Source organism: Gadus morhua, chromosome 22, assembly GCF_902167405.1.
Source record: "Gadus morhua chromosome 22, gadMor3.0, whole genome shotgun sequence".
Lineage (NCBI taxonomy): Eukaryota > Metazoa > Chordata > Actinopteri > Gadiformes > Gadidae > Gadus > Gadus morhua.
The window spans coordinates 13,275,704-13,295,703 of NC_044069.1; the positions used below are offsets into that span (position 1 = coordinate 13,275,704).

The following is a 20,000-nucleotide window of genomic DNA, read 5'->3' on the forward strand; positions in this document are numbered from 1 at the left end:
AGCTGGCTTATGTTGATGTGGATGCTAAGATGCTAGATGTCTTTTGTGGAATTTACATATATTTTGTGATCTGTTCACATGTCTCGATAGAGTATTTTTTTTAACAATTGACGCTAACGGTAAATCAATTAACCATTAAATAACATTATATAATGCAGTTATTACCATTATTATATAGCATTGGCACTGGGTAGCCTAAAGGTTAACCCTTACCCTAACCACATGTATAAATTAATACCTTAGTTAACATGAACACCATTACCTTAGTTAACCTGAACACCAATACTAAACACCAAGTGAAATACTTATGGAATTGATTCACTTTAAATTAACTGTAAGTTAATGCTTATGACCGCATTAACTCATGTTAATTAAGGGTTTATTAATGTCCCCATATTATAAAGTGTTTTTTTTATTTATATAATTCCGCCACCATTTTGAATGATAGGCAGGCTAAATGTGTTCTATATCGGGAGGGTTTGGGTAGCACTAGCCTGGCTGCTAGCCAATGAGAGGAGGAGGGAACACTGATGGGGCCCTAATGGCCACAACTGTTGCGCCATTTGTTGTATAAGTAGGCGCTAACTGGTTCTTTGACGCTTTTAAGGACCTCTGTATCCATTGCTCAATGTTCTAGCGAACAAGATTAATCTCTTAGCATCTCTGGGGCCAAGATAGGCAGCGCTAGTTCGTGGCAGGTATTAATACTGTAATGAGTTTGACAAATACGTGGTAATTATACGGAAGACTGCTCAACCGCCATGACAGTTGCCGCTGCTGTGGTCTTGTCAGTGAGTCAGAGGTGGAAAGCTGGACACAGTTTGATGTTGTTTATTTGTGCCTGGTTAGAGCGAGTTACAGTAGTACAGGCCATTTTCCCTGTGGGTCTCCCTGTGAGTCACGTACATCTTGTTATCCCTGGAATCCAGAGTTAGCTACAGCAAGAAACTGTTGGGGGCACCATGGACCCAAGGGGATGGACCGGATGTCTTGACCGACTCACCGAAGCAACGAACCATTTGACCCTGTGCATGAGAGGCTAGGTCACCACCGCCAATTCAGCCGGGTGGGGTTGGGTTGAGGTGCCCTGTTGTGGGTGACTGGTTGCTCGGTCTAAGCACTGTTTCTGTGCATGGTTTCTAGTGACCTGAATTTGCCCTGAGGCATTTAGAGCAGATCTGGCAGAAACAGAGTGTTCAGTGCAGTACATGCAAGTATCTCGCTCTCCCTCTTGCTTGTTGTTCTCTCTCTCTCTCTTTCTCTCTATCTCTCTCTCTCTCTCTCTCTTTTTTTATCTCTTTCTCATTCTCTCTGAATCGTTGTGTAACTATCAGGTGAGTGTGTGTGTGTGTGTGTGTGTGTGTGTGTGTGCGCGCGTGCGTGCGTGCGTGCGTGCGTGCGTGCGTGCGTGTGTGTGTGTTTGCATTTGTACATGCGTGCATGCGTGCGTGTGTGCGTGTGTGTGTGCTTGTGCGTGGGCACACAACCACTGCTGAGTTTATGTGAATGGGTGATGGTATCCAGAGGATAAAATCTAGTTTGACAATTACTGCCAGTGTGAGTTATTGAGTAATAGAGAGAGAGAGAGAGAGAGAGAGAGAGAGAGAGAGAGAGAGAGAGAGAGAGAGAGAGAGAGAGAGAGAGAGAGAGAGAGAGAGAGTGAAAGCAAGCATGCGTGTGCGAGCATCTGTTGGAATATAGTTCCCCTTATTGGCCAACAGATTTTGTGCACTACAGAACATTTCCCATCCCCGTCGATGTGCAGCTCATTAGCTGTTTGTGCTGCATGTTATTGTCCTGTGATCAGCATGCATTCTGTGCTATCAAATGTATTTATGGATACATGTTGTGTGTGTGTCTGTGTGTGTGTTTGTGTGTGTGTGTGTGTGTGTGTGTGTGTGTGTGTGTGTGTGTGTGTGTGTGTGTGTGTGTGTGTGTGTGTGTGTGTGTGTGTGTGTTTGTGCCAGCTTCTGGGGCAGATCGGTGTCCACATTGATTTCTTTGTCACAGTTGACCTATATTAGATGAAGGCAGTTGGATCAGAGGCCTGCAGGGACAGAGAAATAGTTGTGTTCTAATTATCTTTGCAGGCTAGCCGGTAGCGCGTCATTCAAACGATGCAGACACACATACAAAAACACAGAAACACACACACACACAAACAAACACGCACACACAGACTTGGTCCTACATAACCAATCAATCCAAGCCCCTATCTGTATAGTATCTGCTATGATTTGCCGAGCGGAGGAAGATCTATACGCTTTATAATTGGCCCGGAGATTCTATTGAAACATATGACCATTGTATCGAACGACACCGCACAAAGACTCAAGCTCCATTAAAGCCTTGGTTGTTGGCAAGATCTTTATTTTTATTTTTATTTGACCTTTATTTAACCAGGAATACATCTAATCGAGATTAAAAATCTCTTTTTCAAAAGAGTCCTGGCCAAGACAGGCAGCAGCACAGATTTGGTAACAGACAATCATTTAAAAACAACAGAGAACATACAAATAGCGCCACAGTTAAATCATCATCAAACAAAGCATGTACAGACAGAAGAGCCAGCTTCAACATCATTAAGTAATGCCTTAAACATGTTCACAGAAACCAGCTGAGGAATATGACATGTTGATTGAACCCATAACAGACGTACATCCATATGCACTTTGTGTTTCTCTTATACATTTTCTTTTTACATGGCAATGTTGGAGGAGACTCAATAATTTCATTGCCGGGCCTGCTGCTGTTATTGTTGTGCACATGACCGATAAAACCATCTTGAGGGGGCATCATTAGGGGGGCGTGGCTACAGGGTTGGTTGGAAACAACATGTTTTGGTTGGTTGGAAACAACTTAAGATTACGTGCCGTGACTTGTGTGTGCTTGTGTGATGATTGGTGTTTGCCTGGAGTGCAGCGTTAATTTTAAGGGAGTTCATTTTGATTTAATGATGGAAATCACATTAAAACAATAGCACTTGTGATGACTTTAATTATCAAATGGCAATCGCACATTTCATAAGCTGAGGTCGGAAAATTAAGGGAGCGATTAAAGAAAAGAAATTAAATGCAACACTTTTCCTTTTCCTCATGCTTTATTCAAAACATGTTACCAAAATCCTAATCCAATCATAATCTTGTGATACGCACTACAGTGGGACAATGTTTTTGGAGGTAAGGGTTGTGTACGTGTATATGTGTGTGGGTGTTTCTGTTTGGTTAGGTCACTAGGGGGGCCGGTCTGAAAGTGTGTTTCAGGGAGATGCATCGCTAAAATGATTATATATTTTGCAGATGAGCACAAATATGATGCGCAAAGTAGACGCGTAATCCACAAAACGTAGCCATAGTTCATTCAGCGTTTCTACTACTGCATCAGCCCTAATGAGCCCGGGCACGGCAGGCCAGATCGCTGCGAGCTAATGCTAATAGCTAAGCATACGCTGTGATGACTAATGCTTCCGCTAATGGCTGTGCAGCAATATGTGTGTCGCTGACCTCCGACCATGTGATGTGACGGAAGTCACAATAGTCTTGATGTTTCGGAGGTGTTGATGGCGGGGATGGAAGCTGGTGGAACGCTGTTATTTCCCCTTACACTGTTGTTGTTATTCTCGAGTTCAAGTTCAACATGAAACACAAGCACACTTTTCCTTTCTCACACCGGTTTCACATACTCTCCTGCCTTTTTGAGGTAATCAGATGTATCACACGCTCAATTAAACTGCTTGCTGCTGAATCACTCCTTCGAATTCGCTCTCTCTTTTTGGCTCGCTTTTTCTCACCCCCTTTTTTTCTCTCACTAACTCTATCTCTCTCTTAGCACCTCTCTCTCACTTTCTCTCTCTCTCTCTCTCTCTCTCTCTCTCTCTCTCTCTCTCTCTCTCTCTCTCTCTCTCTCTCTCTCTCTCTCTCTCTCTCTCTCTCTCTCTCTCTCTCACCCTCTTTCTTTCTTTCACTCTCTTTCTCGCACACGTCCTCCTCCTGCTTATCTCGCCCCATTTCTGTTGCTTTTCTCGTCATTCCAAAACTTTTTCTGAGATTGTTCTCCCCCTGCCCCTTTATATCTCTTTTTGTCACGCACATTATCTCTTTGCCAGCCTCTCTCTCTCTCTCTCTCTCTCTCTCTCTCTCTCTCTCTCTCTCTCTCTCTCTCTCTCTCTCTCTCTCTCTCTCTATGTCCCTCGCTCCCCCCATACCTCCGCCTCTTTGGTGTGTCATCAGATGAGGTCTCTCTCTCTCTCTTTCTCATCCTGTCTCTCTCCCTTGATTAGAGACTAACCAGGGACGGCCTTACACACACCCAGCCACACTATTGCATTACAGTCTCCGTAGCTCCAGCGGCTGTACACACACAGGTCGGGTGGCGCGCGGGGGGGGGGGGGGGGAGTTGCAGGTGGAGGAAGGGTTTGGGGGGGGTGTACTACCATGATAGATGGAGGAAGGCACAAGAGGGAGATACTATCTGGGGGAAATGTTAATATGTGGAGGGTTGCTAGGAGATTATGGCTTTCCAACTTTATTCTAAAAGAAGATTTCCGTTTGTTTTAATTGTGCTGGTTCCGCAAAACTAACTGTATCCCCCTGCTCTGTTTTCTTTTTTTACAGAAACAGAGAGTGATTTTGAAAGCGTCCCCTTCCTACCTGTAGACATGGAGCACCATTTCCTGATGAGACTGTGGTGAGTAAAGTGTGCACATACACACACACACACACACACACACACACACACACACACACACACACACACACACACACACACACACACACACACACACACACACACACACACACACACACACACACACACAGACACGCACTTCCTTTGAACCATAGTTCTCCTTCCACCTGTCCGCATGAACATAAATCCCATTTATGTCCTGTGAGAGTCCTTGAAATCCAGCCCTGAAGGAGAGAATGTTCCCCTTGGAACCACTCAAGGATTAGCCTCACATCTGCAAAGAAGCTCTAGGAAGGCAGGGGATCACAAGTGTGACTCCCACTTCCTTAGTTCCCTGCATCTACTGGTGTCATTTTGTTTGATCTCAAGCTCCAATTGGGACATGGTTTCAGGGACTCACTGACATCAGCTTCCAGGCTGTCAAGCCCAGGTCTGGGAATTCCATGGGAACGGCTTAACTAGCATGTATGTTGCGTCTAATGGTAAAACAACACTGGCTACATTGTACACCAAGAGAGGGGGGAAATGGTTAGAAAAGGAAGGTGGAAAAGGAAAAGGTCAGTGCAAGCGCAAAACTGGCACCTGAATAGAAAATAGAAAGCATGCAGGTTGTGGTTGATCGTTGCAGCTCGAGGGTTGTTTTCCTATTCTTAGCCTCATTCACCATTCTGATGTTATATCTAGTTACTCCCATGACGTCAAAGCTACTGTCATGCCGGTGTGTGTGCAAGCACTCCAGGTCCATCTTGATTCACTCCCCCCACTCTCGCTGTGCTCTCTCTCTCTCTCTCTCTCTCTCTCTCTCTCTCTCTCTCTCTCTCTCTCTCTCTCTCTCTCTCTCTCTCTCTCTCTCTCTCTCTCTCTCTCTCTCTCTCTCTCTCTCTCTCTCTCTCTCTCACTGGTCGCTCACTCCTATTACTCTCTAATTGGCTGAAGTCACTTTGTTGGCCTCAATTTGCCAGCTGCCGGTCTCTCTCCTGCTTGCCATTTTTGTGGCACAACCGCCACCGTTCACCTGGCTGTCAATCGAACCCTTGTGTATTGTCCTTCAATCGTTCTTTACTTCCTTCCATCCATCCATCCATACCTTCATCCATCCATCAGTCCAGTCATCCATCCATACATTCATCCATCCATCCAGTTAATTGTCATTGAGTTAGATTTTCCTGTCAACAGATGGTGGATTTGGGTGCGATTATGGTGGTCTCTCAGTGCATCATGACTCAGCAAAGTCGCTCTTCCCATATGGTCTAACAATCATCATATAGAAATAGGAATGGATGACCAAAAGACCATAAAGCAAGAGGACAGCCTTAGTGGTGTCTGGTGAAATGTGTTTTTGAGAGACTGGAGTGTTTGCTATGAATCCCGCTTTCCTTTCGACAGCAGGCCTAAAGCTGTTCTGATACAGAAGAATCAATGCAGACACGGTTGTTTTGCAGCCACAGTCCCATCTGCACTGGGTCGTGCGTTTTAAATCCACAAAAACGTTGGTACTGCTTGCGCGTTGTGTTAAGATATGACTTTAAGACACAATCTACGTTCAAAAATAGTTGCCGATCCAGATATTTGCATTCTATAGAGAGGGCCGTGATTGAACTGATACCAATTATACGCAGTAAAGGGTGAAATGCATCATCATCATTATGATGCATACAGTTCTGGATGTGTTTACTGACCCATGGATGGCCTTTGCCTACGTCCTTGTGCACACATGCATTTATACCTTATTTAATTCAACCAAATGGTTGTCACGCAAGTGTGTGAGTGCAAGCACTCCAGATCAATCTTGATTCACTCCCCCCTCTCTCGCTCTGCTCTCTCTCTCTCTCTCTCTCTCTCTCTCTCTCTCTCTCTCTCTCTCTCTCTCTCTCTCTCTCTCTAGTAGTGACAAGAATAACACATCGATGTGGCAACAATGTGAGTCCTTGTGGGCGTTGAATACAGAAGTGTTGCCATGACAACATTCTGACGCTTAGACGAATGGATTGGTGGGAACCATATTCCCCTCTCCCGTCCCACTGTGAGGCACAAACACACACACACACACACACACACACACACACACACACACACACACACACACACACACACACACACACACACACACACACACACACACACACACAATACCCACAATCACATGTACACAGACACACACATAGAGACACTCAAAGTCTTCGTTATAGAGTTTTTCAGGGGGATTTTGCATGGGCCGATAGGTATCTTGTCCAGATTTTTTCCAAACTCTATCCTAGATGTGTATGTATTGTGTTTGTGTGAGGAATTTTCGGAGCATCTTTGTGTTTCGGTGGATTGCGTTGGCGTGTGTGCATTGGGACTCAACTGAACTGACTCGCTGTTTCTATGCAGTCATATTTGCCTTCTCCGACATTTCTGATGACGTAGAGGAGATCGCTCCTTTGGCGGATTTTGTGGACACAGCACAGTGGGTTTATATTTATATGGAAGAGGCCCCAAACTACAGCTGTTCTCGAAAGTGTGTGTGTGCGTGCGTGCGTGCGTGCGTGCGTGCGTGCGCGCGTGCGTGCGTGCGTGTGCGCGCGCGCGCGCGTGTGTGTGTTTGTGTCCGCGTTTCTGCATGTAGGTGTGTGGGTGTGTGTTTGTGTGCATGTATATATGTTTCTGTGTGTGTTTGTGTGTATGTGTGTGTGTGTGTGTGTGTGTGTGCGTGTGTGTGTGTGTGTGCGTGTGTGTGTGTGTATGTGTGTGTGTGTGTGCGTCTGCATTTTATTTCTACATCACCATTCAACACGTTGTTCCACGTTGTGTCCTCACGGTGTGCCTACACGATGTGTTCTCATGGCTGGGGTGAGTCTGAGAGAGACCAAGCCAAAGGGAGGTGTTTTATCCATCCGTTCTCCACATGACCAAGCACAGCAGCTCTTCAGAGGCAGATAACAGGATGCAATAACCCTCTCAAAGCTGCTTGGATCCGAAAGTAAAAGATCAGGGTTTTTTTATGTGTCCCATTCACACCACAGGCTAATTTAGCAATTATTGAATTATAGAGGTAATTGTCGTGTGCATTGTCGTAGAGAAATCTGTTTGCGGGAATGATGATCGGTTAAATAATTATGATGAGTTTACGCTACCGTTTCATTATTTGAGGCTTTTTCTTTTAGGCATTTTGGAAAATTGAGCCATTTGTTGTGCTGGAATTATGTACGCTAATCTCTTTGAATACTAGCTTCCATTTCTGATAAATCTGCAAATACCATGCATGCATAATAAATTAGGCATACCTAATGCAATTGAAAGAGGTGTTGGTGGAGAGCTGAGAACCACATTTGTTAAGATACCGTTAATTGCGTTGAAATTGAACATTTCATCTTCCTCAGACACATTTAGCTTTGTCTTAGCTGGCAAGATACAATTAAGCTAGCTAGCTAATCTCTACAGCTGAACTGATAACGTGAAGCCAAACCTCGAGGGTCCTCAAAGTAGGCAGGTCAACGGGGATCTCTGTACTCAACGAACAGATGAATGGAGCTGAGCACTTTGAGTCAAACGTAACGGCGCCTCGTACAGGAACACGGTTGTCGGTTTGGGGCAATAAATGCTCTCAAAAGACCTTCCCTCCAAGTGTAGCATAACTCTTGAGTCAAACCGAAATATATTTTGCATTTAATAGTAACATTATACCGTATATTTGCATCCCAGAGTGTCGTGGCACCGGCAAGCTACATCTTTAAAGGCTGTTGCTGTCGCTCTATGCCCATCCACATGGACCTTGTTCAATGGTGCACTTAAATAAACCTCTTGGAAATGGGTGGTGGTAAACACGCGTGTTTAACTTTTACTCCTATTCGCTCTGTTATTGCGCTTCTTGGTTATATTATATTGCGCTCTCTGTCTCTTACTTGATTTGGCTGTCGGACACTCTCCCTCGTGCTCTCTCTCTCACACCTCTCCCTCCCTCCCTCTCTCCATCTCTCTCTCTCTGTGTCCATCTCAGTTGCCCTCCTCCAGGTGATTTATGTGTGCCTTTTATCACTGTTGAAAGCTTGGCTCATCTGGTCCCAACTACACAACTTCCATTTCACAGAGTAAAAGGAAAAGAATATTAAATTGGATTCAACCAATGGTGTGTTTCTGTGTGTTTTTGTGTTTGTTTGTGTGTGTGGATGCCTGTTTTTGTGTAGGTGGATGCCTGCTTGTGTGTGTGTGTGTGTGTGTGTGTGTGTGTGTGTGTGTGTGTGTGTGTGTGTGTGTGTGTGTGTGTGTGTGTGTTTGTGTACATGTGTGTGAGGGAAAGGGGGAAGGCAGTCTCAGTCCCTCAGCTTTCCTATGATTTAATCAAAGTCATCCATCATGTCCACATGATTAGACGGCAGCATAGATCACATGGCCAGAGCCTGTTGGCCAGAGCCAACACACACACACACACACACACACACACACACACACACACACACACACACACACACACACACACACACACACACACACACACACACACACACACACACACACACACACACGTATGCATACATACATACATGCATACATACATACATACATACATACATACATACATACATACATACATACATACATACATACATACATACATACATACATACATACATACATACATAAACACAGAAGCACTCACGCAAGCATAGGTGTACATCTCCCTTAAAGTATAAATGTGCATTACCTGAGGTTGCCAGATATTGTTCATCATGGAGCTCAGCAAAACGTTTCGGTGACCAAATGACAATGACATTGTTGCATATTTTTTCCTTAAAGGGCACCTATAATCTCCCAGTGTGATTTTAATAAGCCATTACAAGCCAGTTAAAAATCGACCACGCATCGCACATCGCAGGTGTGAAGGTCCACCCTAAAGGATGATGGATTGATCAGCCTACCAGTCGCTACAGATTCAACTATCTATCATCATTTGTTTACATGACATTTATAAGCTCTACACCATGTGTCCATAGTGAAGCTGTGTGCTTTTCCATTGGGAGAATTGGTGTATACATTTTTCCCATTTAGTTTAGCTAAATAACTCCAAAAATAGCATTTTATTCATGATATATGATCATTGTTTGTGTTTTGAAACAACTTAAATATGACAGATGGTCCTCATGTGGCTCGAAGGCAAAATGTGAGCATTGACTTGATACAAAAAAGATTGGACCTACGACAGCTGTCTTCTGACATCGCTGTATTATGTGTTAGCGTTTGTTATGTGTGTGTGTGTGTGTGTGTGTGTGTGTGTGTGTGTGTGTGTGTGTGTGTGTGTGTGTGTGTGTGTGTGTGTGTGTGTGTGCGTGCGTGCATGTATGTGCATCTGGGTTTCCTTTGTTAGTCTGTGTGTACCATTGATTAGTGTGCATGTGGGCCTGTTCTTTTGTGTGTGTATGAGAAACATGTGTGTAGGTGTGTAAAGCGTGTCTTAAGGACATTGACCATACTTCAAAGCCATGTTGGCGCTCTGTAAGTCTGTCTATCAGCTCCAGACAGACTTACAGAGCACACATCTTCAAATGCACCATCAAACACTCACACACACCCATACACACACAAACACACAAAAAAAAGACAAACAGACAGACACACAAAGAAGGCACACACTTCAAAACACAAACACACACACGCAAAGCACAAAGCACCAAAAGAAAGCAGTATCGAGCGGCCCGTTACAGTAACCAACGGCAACATGGAAGAGCCATCTGACAAGAGAGAGACGTTTGGCTGTGTGACTAAGGTTTATCTGCCATTTCCACAACCTCCTAGTCCCCTCACGCGGATGGAACGGCTAATACCCGGGCTAGGCCAGCTCCAGCCCAGAAGCAGCAGAAACAAGCAGAAACAAGGCCTTCCTCCGCCGAGGTTCTGCCTTCATTACATCACAGCGACGCCTTCCACTCGGGGGAGGCAGAAGCCCGTCCCCCGAGCCTTAGCCGTGCCCTCCCTCTCCCTCCCGCTGTCGCTCGCTTGTGTCGGGGAGGTGCTCCCTCTTTGATTGTGTTGCACGCAACACACTTAATAAAAGGCTGCTCAATTATGAAATCTTCCAATTACATGCAAATCAGGGGGTGATATTCACTGCTCCTCTAGATTAGCCCTAATCCCTCTAAAATGCGGCTCAGTTTATTCTTTCTCCTTATCCTGTTGGCTCCCAATCAGAGGAGCGACGCCGCGGGCGCCACCACCGGCGCACCGCGTACGGCTTGATGAGTCTGCGAGGAAGGGGTAGGGCGGATCGAGGTGCATGATGTTTATTTTTTTTATTCAGAAGAGTCACTTGTGAGTGTGCAAACATCCAGTTGAAGGCAGAAACGTCGATCGGTGGACTGTTCTGTGCTGCGCTGGCAGGGGTGGGCTGGGGCTGGGGCTGGGGCTGGGGCTGGGGTTGGGGGAGGGGGGGGGGGGGGGGGGGTGTATTTGCCCGCCGGCAGTGCTCAGAGACCAGCTGTTTCCTCTCAGTCTTGGGGATGTGGTTCAGCAGTTTGCCATCCTCGCGACCATCCCCTCAGCCTCCCCCACCCCCTCTCTCTCTCTTGTCTTTGGTTCTCGATCATTCTCCGTCTGTTTTTATTGCTGCTCCCACACCGTCATTTACTCTTTCATGTCTGCTTTTGTGTCTGTTTCTCTCCGTCTCTCCCTTCCTCTTACCTGGTCTCCTTGGGATGAGCTGCAGACCAAACTCGCGGCACACACACACACACACACACACACACACACACACACACACACACACACACACACACACACACACACACACACACACACACACACACACACACACACACACACACACTCAACTACACACCTGCGCACACAGACCCAAACACACTGTCCATTCATACACCCACGGAAGCAAGTATCGAACAGAGATGATCATTTATCATCATTGTCATCATCTTTCTCTTTCTAACGCATCCTCTGCTGTGTTTTGTTACTTGCTGCGGTCTGTGTGGGTTGGACTGTGCGTGCTGTTAAGCGACAGGGTAGGTTTGGAATAAAATACAATCGCTTTGTCTCCATCAGGGACTGTCACAGCAGAACTCACTGGAAAGTGGCAACTCATCCCTCTTTACACACGTACACACATCCTTCTTACACACACACACACACACACACACACACACACACACACACGCACACACACACACTCAAACCCAACTGCATAACAGTGTGTATGTGTGAGTGTGTGTGTGTGTGTGTGTGTGTGTGTGTGTGTGTGTGTGTGTGTGTGTGTGTGTGTGTGTGTGTGTGTGATTTCTGCCTGCACATCTCTCAATCTCATTCTATCTCTTAGTTTATCTTTGTCTCACCCTCTTTGTCTCACTCTATCTTTCTCTCTCTCTCTCTCTCTCTCTCTCTCTCTCTCTCTCTCTCTCTCTCTCTCTCTCTCTCTCTCTCTCTTTCTCTCTCTCTCTCTCTATATATATATATATATATATATATATATATATATATATATATATATATATATATATATATATATATTTCTCCTGCTCTCCTTCCTAGCCAGACATTTACAGCAGCCCAAATCGCTAGCTGTTAGGCTTCCCACGTCAAACTCACTCTTCCTAATAAACACAAACACCCAGGGCCCTATCTTGCACCCAGCGCAATTGACTTTCTACACCGACACATGTATCGTTGCTAGTTTGCACCCGGCGCAAACCGGATTTTCCCACGCAGCAAACTCGCGCACTACACTTGCGCCCTGAAAGGCGTGTCGCCAAAAAGCAGACACGCCTAGATAAAGCCACTGACCGGCCCAGACATTTAGAACCGCTGATCACTCTGCCCAATCTTCTCGTACTCTCTGCATCTCGCTGTCTTCCTCTCTCTTTCCCTCTTTTTCTTCCCACTTTTTCTACCCCTTAGTTTAATTTTATCCACCATTACTCTCTCTTTTTTCGCTCTCGACCTTTAGCTCCTGTTAGCTCCTCCTATTTCTCTCACTCTATTCCTTACTATTAATCTTTCTCTTTACATGCCTCTCTCTGCGTCTCTCTGTCTCTGACTCTCCCTCTCTCTCTTCCTCTCTCTCTCTCTCTAGCCCTGTTCCCCGGACTTGTTCTGTGTGACATTCCAAGGGCCGCTTCTCTCATTAGGGAGCCTCTCGGTGGGTGCAGGAGTGGACAATAATTGGGTTGAAAACGGGAAACAATGGCTTACAATTACTCTCTGCTCAATCTCTCTCGCTTTCCCTCAGGCCCCAGGGCCCCGGACACCACCTTATACACACAAGCATGCACACGTCCACACACACACACACACACACACACACACACACACACACACACACACACACACACACACACACACACACACACACACACACACACACACACACACACACACACAGGTGAGACAGTAAATTGGTTATTGGCCTGCACACACACAAACACACACACACACCCACACACACACACACACACACACACACACACGCGCGCGCGCACACACACGACACACACAAACACACACGTCGTCTTCTCACACTGTCCAGGTTCTTTCTCACAGCTAGGAGATAAATTGATATAGCAAGTGCTCAGAAAGTGGACATAACGTAAAGTATCAACACGGACACAACCACAACACACACAAACACACGCACACACACAAACACACGCACACACACACATACATACACACACACACGAACACACACAACACACATTTAAATGAGCTATATGAAACAAAAGTGACTTTTGATGAAACATTGTGACTAATGGGCTGTCACCTTTTTTTCCGATGAAGCCACAAACCGTGACGTTATGACGACCGAGAAAGCTAATCAGACCAAAGGATAGTGTGGCTGTGTCTGTCAGTGTCAGTGTTTTGTTTGTGTAGTGTGACTCTCTCTCTCTCTCTCTCTCTCTCTCTCTCTCTCTCTCTCTCTCTCTATCTCTTTCTCTCACTGTGAGTGTGGAGTTCAGGTTGCTGATATAACTGGTTTAGCATGTTGTCCCCCCCCAGGGATAATGGATTCTAACTCATTCACAGCTCTGCTTTCGCAGGCCCACCTACACACAAACATGACACAAAGTCAATGTCTGTGTGATTTTGTGATTTTGTGTGTTTGTGTGTGTGTATGTGTGTGTGTGTGTGTGCGTGTGTGTGCGTGCGTGCGTGCGTGCGTGCGTGCGTGCGTGTGTGTGTGTGTGTGTGTGTGACTGGAGTGTGAGTGTTTGTGTGTGTGTGTGTATGTGTGTGTGTGTGTGCGTGTGAAAGGGGCATGCTACAGTACAATGCCCAATTTTGGGGTCTTTTTATGCATTTTGTGCTTTCTGTTGGTCTGCCTGTTAGCGTATAATGGGTGCCTACACTGTTCTTTAGTGCAGTAGAGAATGGGTGTAATTGGCCTACATTAAGCCCCATTCATGCATTCGCGTGGTAGGGAGGAATGGCACAGGAATTGAAATCGCTAGCTGTTAAGCTTCCCACGCCGAACTCGCGCTTCTTAATAAACACAAACACCCAGTTTTTGGACCACAGTGTTTACGCTGGAAACACTGTTGTTCCTCTAACTAACTGCCCAACATTGAATTCAAATGTGTGTGTGTGTGTGTGTGTGTGTGTGTGTGTGTGTGTGTGTGTGTTTGTGTGTATGTGTATGTGTGTGTGTATGTGTGTGTGTGTGTGTGTGTGTGTGTGTGTGTGTGTGTGTGTGTGTGTGTGTGTGTGTGTGTGTGCATGTGTGTGTGTGTGTATGTGCGTGTGTGTGCCTATTTTAGTAATACTGTTGTACGAGTTCATCAGCAGGATCTCAGGTGCATGCAATTAAGGAGCAAGTGAGGGTTAAAGCATGTTGTTCGAGACCTTTGACAAACAGGGTTGAGGTGGGGGAGCACCCTACACCCTGCCATATTGATGTGCATGTACTGGTGGAGTAGAGACAGAATGAACACCACCAGCGCCACAACCCTGCCAGCTCAAGCCCCACAGTGGGGCAGCATGTTGATCCATTCCAATATCCTACATCCCCCGAGAATGAATAATAGAGGAATCCCATGTGTTTGGCCTTGTTAAACTAGATCACCAACTGTGGGCCCGGGGAAATCTGCAAGGCCCTGGGCAGGCCCATAGTTAGTGTGTGTGTGTGTGTGTGTGTGTGTGTGTGTGTGTGTGTGTGTGTGTGTGTGTGTGTGTGTGTGTGTGTGTGTGTGTGTGTGTGTGTGTGTAGGGAAGCCAACCATAAAGATTAGAGTGCCCCACATAATCAGGGAAGAACCATTTACTATAGTCTGATGCATCGATGGATAACATCTACACTCCACTGCTTTGGTCTGAGGTCGGCTTGAGTGGATGAGTGAAGATGCTAGCAGGTATCGACCAAAGAGGTTGTTCAGGACATACAGTAGGAGGCAACATTGAGGTGAGGATGAGGTAAAAAGGCTTTGCTCTGTGTGGACCGATGAATTCTCCGGTGTAATAAAATGTTGTTTATTTAACCTTTTATCTCTCCAGGAGAAAATCAATTCAAACACTCTTTCCCAAGTGTTTGCTGTGCTAACGGTTTGTAATTTCTTTTTTTTAACTTTACTTTCCTGATGGCATCCACAAACTAATCTTTAGGAACGTCATTGTTTGTCAACAATGCTTGTAAGTGCACAGCACATTGTGTTATATTTCGAATGGGGACCTCCTGATATTCACTTTAGATTGTAACTGTATAGATAACAAGCTGGCAGTAATGCCGTCCTATGAAGCCATAAAACCGCGGCAGAGAACTATATGTTGGGCCACAGAAGTGCCCGCTATATACTTTACACATTACCTTGATTCAACTGCTCGTCTGCACATACCCTGATCTCATCCTTTGCCTTCATTTGATTTGTTTGTTTGGTTTCAATTTCATAATTAGGCTAATATTAAAGTCAACCTTTTGGTCGAGAGCAAAGTGGGAGGAAAGCATTGTTTGTTATGCTCACTAACTACCCATTCAAAGGGTTGCGGGCCCTTTCTGGGAGCAGATGTGAGTGGTAAACAGGAGAGAGGGTCCGACAGGGTGCGAATGAATCGGGAACCCTCGTGTCCCATCGCGTGGGCTCTGCAGGAATTAACACGTGTGATACTTTGAAGAGGGACGACTTTTGAGAAAAACAAAGGGCCAACACTATGGCCCACTATGTTCTACCATCGTTGTTCAAACGATGCTCACCTGCTTAACCGTTTTATTAGCGGTTTGACTCAGCCGCGGTAAAAAGTCTGTGAAGCAGCCGGTGTATGGTGGTCTGAATGTATGTTAAATATGGGTTACGCCGAGATGAATGAGAATATGAGGCAATCAATAACAAATCGACCCCTATGACACTGATGCACGTCATTGCACCTCTAGATAATAGACCCAACCAGATTTGTATTATGGTAGCAGAATGAAGCACTGCCTCTATTTGTGAGTGTGTGTGTGTGTGTGTGTGTGTGTGTGTGTGTGTGTGTGTGTGTGTGTGTGCGTGGGTGCGTGGGTGCGTGCGTGCGTGCGTGCGTGCGTGCGTGCGTGCGTGCGTGTGTGTGTGTGTGGGGGGGGTGGGGGTGTGTGTGTGTGGGTGTGTTCATGTTTCTGTCTTATAATTGTGTTGGTGCATGGTTGCCTCAGTCAGGCAATCAGTTGCCAACGCGGGACACATCATACATTTCCATTTGCCGCATTTATTTTTAGGCTTTCATATCAAATTCTTGTCAGAGTGAATTTAAAATTGAAAGGGCTACGTCACAAATTAATATTATTCAATATAACTCCAGCCACATAATGATTGTATTATTTTGTGATCAAGCAAAGTCCCTTAACCACAATGCTGTGGTTGTGGCTGATTAATTTAGGATTGGTAGTAGATCCACTTTCAGCAGTCTATTATCCAAGTCAAAGAACCATCATTTCTATTTAGACAGACTACCAAGCACCAGAGTGTCATCTTGTGTTATCATGGTTGGGCCCGTGCACGTCTCACCCTAATTGGTGACAGGGGTGAATTGTGTGAGTAATCAGCGTGTAGGAGCTGAGTGCAGAGCTATAGTGAGTCGCCCGCGTCCGCCTGACATTCAACAGTGTGTTGTTCTTAGCGGTCCACCTTTATCATTAGCATCTAGGTGTTGCTAGGTGACAACATATATATTCCACCTCTGGCTACGGATTGATTTGCGGAAACGAAGAAGAAAAATATCTAAAAATATCTACAGAAATGTGGTTAACATTCAAAGGCGGGGGGAGTTGTGTGCCGAGTCTATGACAGGGACACGCACTGACAAGATGCTGGTCTACCGATGAAGTTGGACCAACGTTTTAACCTAACCTTTTTCTAACCTTTTCCTAACCGCTTCGCTTCACCTTGTTTCCCAGCCGACCTCTCAGATGCAGAAGAGACAATGTTTTTCAGAAGTGTATTTATCGATAGAGGGAGGGAGAGATAGACAGAGAGCAAGAGAGAGGGGGAGAGGGGAAGAGGCAGAGAGAGAGGGAGGAGAGAGGGACGGAGAGAAGGAGTGAGAGAGAGAGAGAGAGAAAGAGAAAGATTGAGAGAGAAAGAGTTAGAGAGGGAGAGAGAGCGAGACTGCATGAGTCAGAGGGGATGAACGATGGTGTGACATCTGTGTCTCCGTCCCAGAGGCCCCAGTAGCCATTGATCCGCAAGCCAGCGACCTTTTCACAAACTCTGCATGCGCTCTTCCCCAGTCCCCATACCCTCTCCACGTGCCGACCGGAGTGTCTGTGTGTGTGTGTGTGTGTGTCTGTGTGTGTGTGTGTCTGTGTGTGTGTGTGTGTGTGTGGGTGTGTGTGTGTGTGTGTGTGTGTGTGTGTGTGTGTGTGTGTGTGTGTGTGTGTGTGTGTGTGTGTGTGTGTGTGTGTGTGTGTCCGGTGATGTTTAGGGTCAGGTATTCTGTTTCTGTTTTTGGAATAGTTGGTATTTTGTGTTACATAGTGTTACATATCCAATGTGTATGAATGTAGTCGTCCATGTAAAACTGTGTGTGTGCGTGTGTGTGTGTGTGGTGTGTGTGTGTGTGTTTGCCTGTGTCTGTGCCTACGTATATGTGTGTGTGTATCTGTGTGTGTGCTTGCATGTGCTTATGTTTGCACGTGTGTGTGTGTGTGTGAATGTAACCTTTACGATCCAGAATGTGAAGAACAGACTCGGACAGACTTTTTTAGCTTGTTTTTTGATATCCTGATAGAAAGGTCAGACTCATTCTGAGAGCTATTAATGTCATGTGCTCAATATATTAAAGTTGTTCAAAACTAAATCCCCAAGGAGAGCAACATTTTGAAGTTTTCACCAATTCCAGCTGAAGTACTGTGGAACACAACATCCTACATACTTCCTCACTGTATAATTTATCGGATTTTTTGCCCATGTTTATCAAAAGACACTCCCTATGTTCAGCAAATTGTATCTCCAAAAGTGTATACAGTCATAGCTTTCATCCTACGTAACCAAACTTTTGAACATTTCTAGGGCCAAATTGGTACGCAATTACGACAGAGCTTTGCTATTTACATTCACGTTCTAGGCAAATCTCTGCTACCTTTTTCTGTTTTCTGCCACACCTTATTGTCTGAAAGATTTCCGGCTACTGTTTTTGAGGACCAAAGACAATCTTTGAGGAAGGAACATAACAAAGAAGAGGATTCATTCATTTTGCCCAACGTATTTAAAACTGTTCTGCTTGGATTGATTAAGTCATTTATAAGATAGGTTGCTTCCGATACGTTTCCCCGAGTAGAGCCCCTCTGAGAGAGTCGAACTTGACAGTTTTTATTTTCCTCCTGTCATTCATTACCGCGGGAGTCATGGGTGTGGGAGGTTTGGGAGGGTGTGGGCGACAATGCGGGTTAGTTCTGTGTGATTGCAGTAAATGGCATGAAAGCTCTGGAGTGTGGCCTGATGCCCGGCCCACAACAAAGAACACCGGGCACCTTCATCAGCCTTCATCTGATCCCCAAGCCGTCAAGGGGCAGGGAGTTAGTTCTAACTCCCTGCCCCTGACACACACACAGACACACACACACACACACCCACACACGCACACACACACACACACACACACGCACAAACACACGCGCACACACACACACACACACACACACGCACACACAGAATAGATTGCTTACGTGCAGGCAGGACCCTGATGGCGATACAATTACATGCAACGTAATTCAGCGACTTCTGCATAACGAGACCGACTTGACTTTTGTTTCTTCTTTTTTTCAGCAGCGTTTTAGAACTGTCTCTAGCTATGTCTTCATCTCTGGCCATGTCTCTCTCTCTCTCTCTCTCTCTCTCTCTCTCTCTCTCTCTCTCTCTCTCTCTCTCTCTCTCTCTCTCTCTTTCTACTTTCCCTGTCTTTCGTTCTTCCTATCTGTCTTTATCTATCTAGGACACCTGTCGTTATCTAGCTCTTGGCTCTCATGATTTTCTTTCTTACATTTTGGTTTGATTGACTGAAAAGTCTTTCTTTCTCTCTCTCTCTCTCTCTCTCTCTCTCTCTCTCTCTCGCTCTCGCTCTCTCTCTCTCACTCTCTCGCTGTGTATCTCTCTCTACCTTGCTTGTCACAGCTGGCTGATTGTGGAAGGTCGTCAGGGGTCAAAGTCAATGGGATGAGCCTGAATCGTTCCACTTTCATGGTGTCCTTGAAACTTCTAGTGAGGTCATACATCAAGGCGTGATGAAAATAAATCAATCCCACAATTTCACAGCTAGTAAGGAGCACTTTAAAACTGAAGTTGCAGGTGTGCATGAATATGTGTGTGTGTGTGTGTTTATGCATGCTTGTGCATGTATGTGTGTGTGCATATGTGTGTGTGTGTGTGTGCGTGTGTGTGTGTGTGTGTCTGTATGTTTGTCCTGTGTGTGTGCGTGCATGTTTGTGCGTGCGTGTGTGTGGGGAATACGGGTGTCGTCGGTTGTCTCGATGAAGCTAATGTGTTGTACATTTCGCCGTGATTGCGATTAATTAGAAGATGAGGGGCTGTGCGCCTACAAGCTGATTATTTCAATTAAATAGATCAGCTCCTCGAGACAACAGAACAAACCCCTCCTGAACCCCAAGAATTCCAGCCCTTTCCCCCCGCACACACACACACGCGCACGCACACACGCACGCACACACATGGTGTGCGTGTATGCACACACACTTACCCTTCTAGGCAAGGAAAGGCAAGGGAACTTTATTTTTATAGAGCTTTTCAAAGTGCTTACACTCTACTACCCAATAATTATTTTCTTCTGTTTTCTTCTTTATTTTTTTGACTGTTATTTTGCGACCAGTAGTGTAAGTAGTGCAGCGCAGTGTAAAGACGGTGGATAAATCTCATCTG

At 45.6% G+C, this 20,000-nt stretch overlaps 1 protein-coding gene across 1 annotated transcript in view; it reads left to right on the forward strand.

The window, feature by feature from the left end:
- The window catches only part of dlgap3 (discs, large (Drosophila) homolog-associated protein 3), a 112,948-nt gene that overhangs the window by 56,321 nt on the left and 36,627 nt on the right, over positions 1-20,000 (forward strand). The window contains 1 exon segment of the mRNA XM_030347928.1: positions 4,614-4,686. The gene's annotated coding sequence lies outside the window, so the exon portion shown is untranslated.